This window comes from Pantherophis guttatus, chromosome 4 (genome assembly GCF_059756535.1).
Source record: "Pantherophis guttatus breed Tessera chromosome 4, ASM5975653v1, whole genome shotgun sequence".
Taxonomy (NCBI): Eukaryota; Metazoa; Chordata; class Lepidosauria; order Squamata; family Colubridae; genus Pantherophis; species Pantherophis guttatus.
In genome coordinates this window covers 99,198,954-99,209,016 of record NC_142066.1, presented here as the reverse complement: position 1 = coordinate 99,209,016, position 10,063 = coordinate 99,198,954, and the positions used below count along the sequence as shown (strand labels likewise).

At 42.1% G+C, this 10,063-nt stretch overlaps 1 protein-coding gene across 6 annotated transcripts in view; it reads left to right on the top strand.

The window, feature by feature from the left end:
- Positions 1-7,298: 7,298 nt before the first annotated feature.
- Positions 7,299-10,063, top strand: part of DNAJC13 (DnaJ heat shock protein family (Hsp40) member C13) — a 161,414-nt gene continuing 158,649 nt past the window's right edge. For 4 of the 6 annotated variants that reach the window (XR_009620597.2, XM_060683675.2, XM_087892517.1 and 1 more), the window contains exon 1: positions 7,299-7,581. The gene's annotated coding sequence lies outside the window, so the exon portion shown is untranslated. Of the gene's footprint in view, positions 7,818-10,063 lie in introns of all 6 variants that reach the window. The other 2 variants (XM_060683673.2, XM_087892518.1) reach the window with 2 other exon arrangements.

Genomic DNA, 10,063 nt, shown 5'->3' with positions numbered 1-10,063 from the left:
GAGAATTTTTTCCAAACTAGACTTAAGGGAGGCTTATTACCAGATCTGGATCCAGATATGGGAGGGGGATGAATGGAAAACAGTGTTTAATTGTCCATTGGGATGTTTTCAGTTCAAGGTTTTGCCACTTGGGCTCCAAGGGGCTCCTGCCATTTTCATGCAGCTGATTAATGAGGTGCTGCATGAGCACTTGTATAAGGGAGTTTTAGTTTACCTTGATGATATATTGAAACTAGGACTCAACATGTTAAATTGGTCTTGAAGAAATTAAGAGCAGCTAAATTGTTTGCCAAACTCTCCAAATGTGAATTTCACCAAGATAAAATAGATTATCTAGGGTACCAAATCTCTCACCAGGGGGTGGAAATGGACCCTGCAAAAGTCAGAGCAGTCCTCGAGTGGGAAACCCCACCCAGACTCGCAAGTAATTGTAGAGTTTCCTGGGGTTTGCTAACTTTTATCGGCAGTTTATCCCCTTTTGCCCAAATAACATTGCCAATTACAAATCTGTTAAAAATCAAGGGGGTAGATAAACCGAAACCTAGCTGACCACTGAGTTGGACTATGGACTGCCAAGTGGCATTTGAAAAACTGAAAAAACACTTTTCAGCTGAACCTGTATTAAACCCCCAGACCCAGAGAAACCATTTGTAATCCAGGCCAATGCCAGTGATTTGGCAGTCGGTGCGGTTTTACTCCAAGAGAACAAAGAAAGCAAATTACAATCATGTGCATACATCTCTAGGAAATTAACTGAAACTGAACAGAGATGGGCAATATGGGAAAAAGAGGCTTTTGCAGTCAGGTGGACACTCCTAACTTGGAGACATTTCCAAGTATTTTCAAGTATGGACCGACCACAAGAACTTGGAAGCATTCAAAACCCCATGGAAAATGTTCCCAAAACAGGTCCGATGGACACAGTACTTCCAACGCTTTAATTTCACTTTGAAGTATTTACTGGGAGGGAAAAACTTTTTGACAGATGCCTTGTCCAGACTACCGCAATACAACAGTGTCAAGGCAGAAGTAATTAAGCCCATGTTCCCAGCCTCCCAATTAGCGGCTAAGGTTGTCACATGCTCTTAGACAAAGAACGACCCCTCTACCTTAGGCAATACCACCACATCATACAGAATTCAAAAAAGCCTTGAAAACAGATGAGTGGGTTAGTGCCCATAGACATACTTGCATAATAAAAGATGGGTTATCTTGGGTGGGAAATAAGCTGTATGTCCCAGCTAGGGAAAGGCTGAAAGCTATGCAAACTTGTCACGACTCCAAATTAGCTGGTCACTTTGGTTTTGTAAAAACATTACATCTACTGAAACAGCAATTCTGATGAACCTCATTTAAAAAGGATATGGAAAGTTATGTAGCAAGCTGCCCCATTTGCCCCGGTCTACTGCAGCCGGTGGCTGAGCCTTCAGCACCACGGAGAGATTTCCATGGATTTCATTGTTGAATTGCCTGAGAGTTCTGGAAACACAGTGATTTGGGTTGTCACAGACGTTTTCTCAAAGCAAGTTCACTTCATCCCATGCCAAAACATCCCTATGGCCAAAGCCTTGGCTAAGCTGTTTTTGATTCACATATACAACTTGCTTGGGGCCCCATGACATATTATTTTGGACAGAGGGGTCCAATTCACATCCAAGTTCTGGAAAGCCTTTTTGGACCTACTCGGAACTAAACAGGGACTTAGTTCTAGTCATCATCCTCAAACAAACAGGACCATGGAATGAATGAACTTAGTTCTGGAACAGTACCTGTGTTGTTTTATTAACTTCCAGCAGGATAACTGGACTAATCTATTGCTTTTTGCAGAAGTGGCCTATAATAATGCAGTTCACACTAGCACAGGTTTTATCCAATTCAGAGTGGCCACAGGGCAACAGTTTAATGCTATGCCTGAGTTACCCTCACATGAACCAGAAATCTCCTCCTTGAAACAGTGAGTCAGTCATTTACAAACCATTTGGCTGGTGGTCCACACAGCCTTGGATGAAGCCAAGGCTGCCTAAAGCACAAGCAGACAAGAAACAAATAGAACCTAGACCTTACAAAGTGAGGGACAAAGTTTACCTTTCCACCACATTTTAAAAATCTTTGCAGCAGTCTAAAAAGCTGGGCTCTAAATACATTGGGCCTTTCCCCATAGTTCGTATTATTAACCCTGTCATGGTGGAATTGCAACTCCCTAAGTCATTACGGCAAGTCCACCCCATTTCCGATTGTAGCTTGCTGAAACCTGAAGTCACCTCTGACCTTCACCCAGCTACTATTACCCCTGTTCCACCCCCTATTATGGTAGAGGGCGAACAACATTTTGAAGTTCAAGTAATTCTAGACTTTAGGAATTCTACAGAGCCACTCAGTACCTGGTGGCCAGGGGTGGGTTCTAAATTCTTTTACTACCAGTTCTGTGGGAGTGGCTTATTTTGTGGGCATGGCTTAATGGTCATGTGACAATGGGTGTGGCTTGATAGGATAGTGTGACTGGATAGGCATGGCCAACTGAAAGGAGGAAATGGCTCACATGCTTTGCCCAAAAGTGTGATAGGCAACAGGCTTTTAAGGGGCTGCCACAAAGAAGGAGGGGGTGGGGGCGCCAATGTATTTTCCAAAGCACCAGAAGGCAAAACAAGAAGCAATGGATGGAAACTGAACAAAGAGAGAACAACCTAAAACTAAGGAGAAACTTCCTGACAGTGAGAACCAATATAGGTGCAGAAATATTTCAGTCATAATTTCACATATAAAATAGCCATTCGTGTATATTGTTCAAAACAGTAATTAGTATTATGGCTGATGTTTGACAGCAAGCGTAAAAGTCAAAGATCACAAGAGTGCTTCTTTCTCTGTATGTATACAAAACATCACATACCAGGAATAGCATATTAAGATGGACTTATGCAATCTGATGTACAAAATAAACACACACATATTTATGCTCTGGACTATAGACATTGAATGCATGTAAAACCCTGAAAAATATGTGGTAGCCCTGGGCAAAAGAAAGGCAGTAAAATCACTCTAGGTGTAGAGACAGTGTAAAATATTAACACATGATAAATAATGGAACAATTAAAAATAATAGCACAGAGGTTTTTTTTCTCTCTCTCTCTCTCTTCCTTCCTTTCTTTCTCTTCTATTTCTCTCCTTCCTTCCTTCCCTCCTTCCTTCCTTCCTTCTTTCTTTCTCTTTCTGTCTTTCTTTCTCTCTCTCTCTCTCTCTCATTCCCTCCCCCCTCTCTCTCACACACAGACCTGGGCACAAAGTATCTGTTGTTACAGAACTTCTCATTTCTCTCTATAATACACCTGATACTAATCGATACCCTATCTCTCAACTACATAAAGCCTATGTGTGTTTACTTGGCAGTAAGGCTACTCTCTTTCAGTGGGATTTACTCCTAATAGATACACATGATTGCAGGCAGACAACTAGCTCTGTTGTTTAATAGGCTGTAAGTAAAATTTCTACATTAACAAAATTTATACCTAAACAACAGAATATAGGAGCAAAAAATCATAGCAATTATCTGAACTATGCTTTTCTTCTTTAAATGGAAGTACTACCCATTTTAACCAGAAATTAAGATTCATTAGTTTGGAATGCTAGTATGGCTTGCACTGAACCTTGACAGTACTTGTTTTCCTTACAAACTAGCTCAACTTGGTTTCCTTTAAATCTTGCTTTCATTACACACCACCCGCTTTGGACCAAGAGCTCCATTTTTAGGGAAAGAGAGTGGACTGGAGGGGGGGGGTGCTTTGGAAATAAAAACGCAGCAAGAGAAAAGGGGAAAGGCACGCTCTGAATTCCGGACTCCGAGCCTTTCCTGAGCTGGGAAGCCCTCTTCATTCTCATTCTTCCCAATCTCTTCCCTTCCCACTCCCAGATCCTTCCCCTCCCCCCCCCCCCGCTTCCTTTTGCTTGAAATTCCTTTCAGGATGGGAGGGAAAACCAAATAAAAATGGGAAGGAGGCAAGGACAGAAAATGGTGCATGGAGGAGGGCATTTTTCAGCCGCTTTCCGGGACTGAAAAGTTGAGTGGACCCAAGGAAGCAGCAACCGGCTGGGACTAAGACGCTCCCCCGCTCCCACCCCCCCCATCCCGTACCACCTTCTTTTTCTCTCCCTGCCCCTGCTCTTCGCTCTCCGGGGAAGAAGGGGACTAATCTTAAAAAAAAAAAAGCTCTGCTGCTGAGCAGAGAAAGCAGTAACTGGGAAAGATGTTGCTATAGAGTTAAAACAACGAAAAAATTGCCCTTCCCCTCTTCTTACCCTCCCTCTTTTTCTCCCCACCAATTTCTTTTAGCTTTGGCTTCGGTGCCAAAAGGGGGAATTCTCTTTTGTTTGTGAAGTCCCCCTCCTTTTTTCCCACCCAGCTGGAGAAAGACAGGAAAGGGCTGCTGCTGCCTCTATCAGTCCCAGCGCAGTGGTTGCTTGCAAAACTGGCAGCTTCGGGAGGTGCTGGCCGGCAGGGAGTGGAGAGCCGGCACAGCAACCTGTATAGTCACATAGCTGCAAAGCTTGCCGAACTCCCCCCCATCCCCTGCCCCACCTGCCACCCCAAATTGTGCCCCACTGCAAGACACGCATTTTACTGGAGAGTGGCAGCTCCAGGTCGTCTCTCAGCTGTTGTGTGCAGGGAGTGTGAGGCAATTAACTTCTCACACTCAGGAGAAGTTTTTCTTTACTTTGCAAGGTTTTTCCCTGCACACAACGGCTGAGAGACGACCTAGAGTTGACAGTCTGTGATCTGCCAGGCAAGCAGCAGAGCGAGTAAACCAGCGATCTGCCGGCTTCCTGTAATCTGCAGTTTACTGGTGAGCATCATGCTCATGAGTAAACTGCAGATTAGAGACAGGCAGCAGATCGCAGGCAGCGAAAGAAACCGCCGCCTCCTGTCTCCGTACATCGAGGAGGTCAAGCAGCAGTGGGAAGAGTACGGGATGGGAGATGCAGGAAGTGGCTCCCAGCAATGCCCTCAGGTGAAGATGTTGTGGGCGGGGAGGCTCAACCCCCCCTTAGGAGCCTCAGTTTACTCGTGAGCACCATTGGCCTTTCTCCCTGCCTCTCCTGGCCAATGTTGTTTATGAGTAAATTGCAGCTAGGATCTCCCGCATGCTTCCCACTCAGGCCAGGCCAGCTGGGAGAAACGCACGGGAAGAGCTCCAGTGCTGTCATCTCCCGTGCGCTCCCCTCCCTCCCCGCACGCATTGGTCCACCATCCGCTGCTGGTATCACCCCTCTACCAGCTCTCCCTCCCCCGCCCACCTGCAGGTCCATGCCCTTCGGCCTTACCTTTGCCAGCAGCGGTGAGCAGAATTATGGGGCTAGATTCTGCTGGGCGGGGCGGGCAAGTGTCGGGTGAGCGGGGACCGGTTCGGGGGCGTGGCCAGCCAAAGGTCACCAATGGTTCGGGGAAGTACATCAAATTTCCACTAACGGTTCTCCCGAACCGGTCCGAACTGGTAGCAACCACCTCTGCTGGTGGCTAGGAAACATGTCCCCTTCTCACACAATGAATGGGTTCACAAAAAATATGTGCATGCCCCTAAATTGTACCCTGAGAAACCTCGCTGATTTTATGTTTTGTTTGTCTCCCCTTCCCTCTTTTTGTTTTCTTTCAGGTGGACTTCTCGTTTTTCTAGGGGGGGGGGCAGCATATCAGGTCCCATATGTTTCTATTGGGACAGTGGCATTCTGGTGAGAGGGGGAAGGGTTGAAGGGACCTCTACCTGAAGTTTCTGTTTCTATTTCTTGTTTGGAGAGATCTCTATATGAAGTTTCTGTTTCCTGCATTGCTGTACTGTGGAAGGGGTTTTGTTTGCACTGCTTTAAATTGCTGTTTTTTAAATGGGAAAATTTAGTTCCTGCCTAGACCTCTTGCTATCACAAGCCTTTCAATAAAAGCTCCTTTTGGAACAACTGCAGTTTCAAGTGTCCTGCTTTCTTGGGGAGATTGGAAGCGCACACACACCAAAAGGAGGCTTGGGAAGGTAAGTAGAACAATAAGGGGGGAGGATCAGTTGTGGTGCATGATTTAGCTTCACTAGAAAGCAGGATTTCCTGTTTTCTAGCGAAGCTAAACCCTGCAGCACAGGTGATCGTTGGAAATACTGGTTTGGAGGAGCTTTTTTAACTACTGGTTTGCTCGAATCAGTAGCTTTTTAAACTGCCGATTCAACCGAACTGGTAGCTAACTACCGGTTTGCCCAAACCAGTAGCTTTTTTAAACTACCAGTTTGACTGAACTGGTAGCTTTTTTTTACTACTTACCTTCCCAAGCCTCATTTTGGTGCACACTGCACATGCACACACTGTGCGCATTTGGCGTGTGGCATGCATGCACAGCCAGCAAACTGGTAGCAAACAGGTTCAAATTTCACCACTAATATATACCTTCTGGAGGAAATGAATAATAAGTTACTCTTTATAAAAGTGTTTAATGTATTAAAAAGCTATGATGTTCTTACTGTTGTAAACTGACCACAAATTGTAATTAGTAGAGACAATGTGTTATGACTTGCTAAAAGCTCCCTTGGAGACAGGAACCTACGCCTTGGGCAAGACCACTATCAGTAAGAAAGGAACATCTGCTCAAGGTGAAAAGTAAAAGTAAACATGATAAGATAGTTGTTGTTAGGCAGGAAATGTCAAGATGACCCTTTTAAAGTGTAAAATAACTTGGAGAATGACTTAGGAGAATAAAGGAGAGTTGGGAGGTCTTGGCATGCATTGTGTAGGAGTATAAAATGTGTATCTTGAAAACTGCTTTTTGCACCCTTTGAACTCAATCCATTTGGGAAGGGTCTAAGAGGCAGCACTTGCAACCGCTTTTTATTTTTCTTCATTTTGTCTCCAATAAATCTTTGATTTTGTGAACCAGACTTGTTTATGAATTGTGAGGATTAAAATGTTTGGGTCTTATATCTTACACCTCGCAGTGAAATGCTCGACTCCCCCCCCCACACACCCAATTTAAAGGGCTATCATCAGAATTACATAATTTTCATTCTATTCCCTCATTTTTTCAAATGATTTTCCAGTCTTGTTCGGCCAACCTAAAAAACAAACTTGGCGCTCTACCAATCCTAAAACTACCGTGCCACCGTTTATCCTTCCTCCCCCAAAAGCGATCTATCCCACAGCTGTAAAAAAATCGTCCTTCCATTCGATTTTTACCCTACTGCCCCACTTGCCCTTAGGAACGTGGGCTCTCCTTTTCTATTAGGAAGCAGTCGACCTTCGCTTTCCTTCGGCTGCTCGTTCTGCGCATGCTTCAATTCCTTGAAAAAGGGAAGCGACGTGAGAATGGAGGCGAATTCCGAGCAACAGGAAACTGGAGGGGGAGAGAAAGCAGCTAACGATCAGCTGAGTTTGATTTGTCTCGTGATCTGCGGTGTCTGCGCGTGCGCATGATGGCTGACTTCCCTGCTCGAGTGAAAATGGCGGCCTCCACAGCTCAGCTCTGAAGAGACTAGACGAGTTTCGAGTAGGCGAGAAGTCCAGCTAGGAAGAAGCTGCTCTGCAGCACTATTTGAAATAGTTTCGAGTGTTGCTGGCTCGGTACGTTTCTTTGCTGTGCAATGCTTGGGGAACCTCGGCAGCCGGTCTAGGTAACTGGATGGAAAGATGAAAATGGCAAGAGAGATTCAGGAAAAGCTTTGCAAACAATCGTGGATAGGAAGAGAAAAGGGACAACTAGGGATTGTCTTATCTCTTTTGTGAGTCGAGGCTCTGTTGATTCCGTGTGCCGCCCGCCCCATCTCCTCCCCATGCACAGAAATAGTAAATGAGGAAAGGCAAGTATCCAGCTCTCCTCCCCATCCCCGCTCCAAACTTTTCTGTGAGATTTCCGAGACTTCCTTTAGCTGGGACCTAGGCAAAAGAAGTTCATTACCATAGGGGCGTCCGTGTACCTGAATTTATTCCCGTAACTGCTGCAGTATCACACTCCCCTTGGCTGTTCCTCCTCTATTGGTCCATGTGCTCCATGTTTGTAGCTTTCAGGATAGTGAAGGCTGTGGCCACAGTATCTCTTCCATGTCGTCTCTTTTCCCTGTCCAACACATGCAGTATCTTCATCTGCCCTTTCAGAAAAGTATCCAGTAGTAGTAGTAACATAATTTAAGCAGAACAGTCGATTTATGCTTTTAATTTCCAAACATTTTGGCTGAAATTGATACAACGGGTTTCAAGATACTGTTATGGAAATGTCTTTCTCTTTTAATTATACATGGTGATTTGATGTTCCCTGTACTGTATTTTTGCAAGGGCTTGTAGAGAACTGGTGGTTCACAAACTTAACCATAGCTAAGTCAATAGCCTTTTCTAGAAACAGTAAATATGCTTGTGTATTGCATGTTCTGTGTTTGAAGAAAAATTAAGAGGTGCTTTTACACTGAGACCCATATTTGGGGGCAGATAGAATTTAGTGCTGTACAGCTAATAAACCTTAAACAAAACCTACCCCTATTACATGCATTCTGATATTTCATTACCCATAAAATAAGGTTTTCTGCAAAGAAATAGTTAGTGGTTTGTAATTATGTATACAATGTTAGTTATTTTTTTATGCCAGTTAACATGCACATTCTGTCATATGACAATTCTGGATATAGATAAACTAGGCTGCTAGCCCTTTGTACTCTGTTTTACAGTTTCAAGAATAGTTTAATATATATATAGTTTGGTGAAAATGTTTCTGGCTATTTTCAAATGCTATTTGCAAATTTTAATTACCTTTTCCAAAATTCTGTTTCAATTCTGTAAATTACAGTACATTTACTTTGATGTTATATTGACTACTTAGCCTTAATAACTGTTTTGATATCCTCTGAGTTTAATGTCTAGTTTTGCGGTGAATAATTTCAGAATTTTAACAAAGTGGAACACTATATATGTTGTTCAATAAACTATGATAACTCAGAACCAAGTCCCACTTGGTTAGGGAAAGCTTTTAATATACAGCTTTAATAAATATACTCATCCATTATTTGAATAAGATTCTATCAATATCTCTAATTTTCCAGATTCAGTTCTGTGTTATAAATTTAAAGAGGCAAAAAAATTTACTTCACTGATTTTCAGATTGATTATTAATAGGAAAAATACTTTCTTTTAAAAAATCCATTATGTTTAAATCATCGCTGTATTTTAGTGCTAACATACTATACATAATATTTGTAGTTTTATATTGACTTGTTTATTTTGGGATAATATTTGACCATCACTTTTTAATTTTAATAAAAAGAGCCTTCATTTTCAGCTTTTTTCATGAACGAAACAGTACATAAATCAGTGAAGACAGCTTACAAAATATTTTAAATACATTGCAATGTTTTACTTTTCAGCAGAGTTTTTCAGTTTAGAAAAAAAGATGAAATTCATGAATTAGGTGATCGATAAATTAGCAATAAAGCTTGTTACATTGAGATTTACTTCCAGTTAAGTGGACATTTTTTGTTAGCAAAGTTTATATAATGTAATTGACTACAGTGAAATGGTGACACATGCATGTAGACACACACACGGTGCTTGCAGAGTTTTCTATTTTCCTTTATATGCTAGTGCATAAGAAATAGCTATAAAAAGTTAACTTAGTTCAATAAAAACTACTATGAAAAAACCACTACTTAAGTTTGCAACAGTGTTTCATGTTTGTGTCAATACCTAATAAAAAGATTTAACTGAATTTAAGTTTGAAGGAATTACTAGAAATGTGTAATCTTGAAATGTGAAGGCTGTATGTAGAATATATGTGTAATAACAGTGCAGACGAAACACATTAAGAACAGAAGAACAGCTTTTACATGTATAATAAAATGTTATGAATAGAGAAAACATTCTGCTCTTTTAGTTAGAGAATATAAGAACTGCAAATAGATTTTGGCTGATGTTAAATTTCATAAACTAGTATATCTAAGCATACATTTGCATTTAAATTACTAGTGAGAACTACATCATGAACAGAATTTCAAAATAAACAATATGTAAATACTTTCTTGATTTTTCCACATAACTTATGGTCAGATGCATTTCAGAAGGT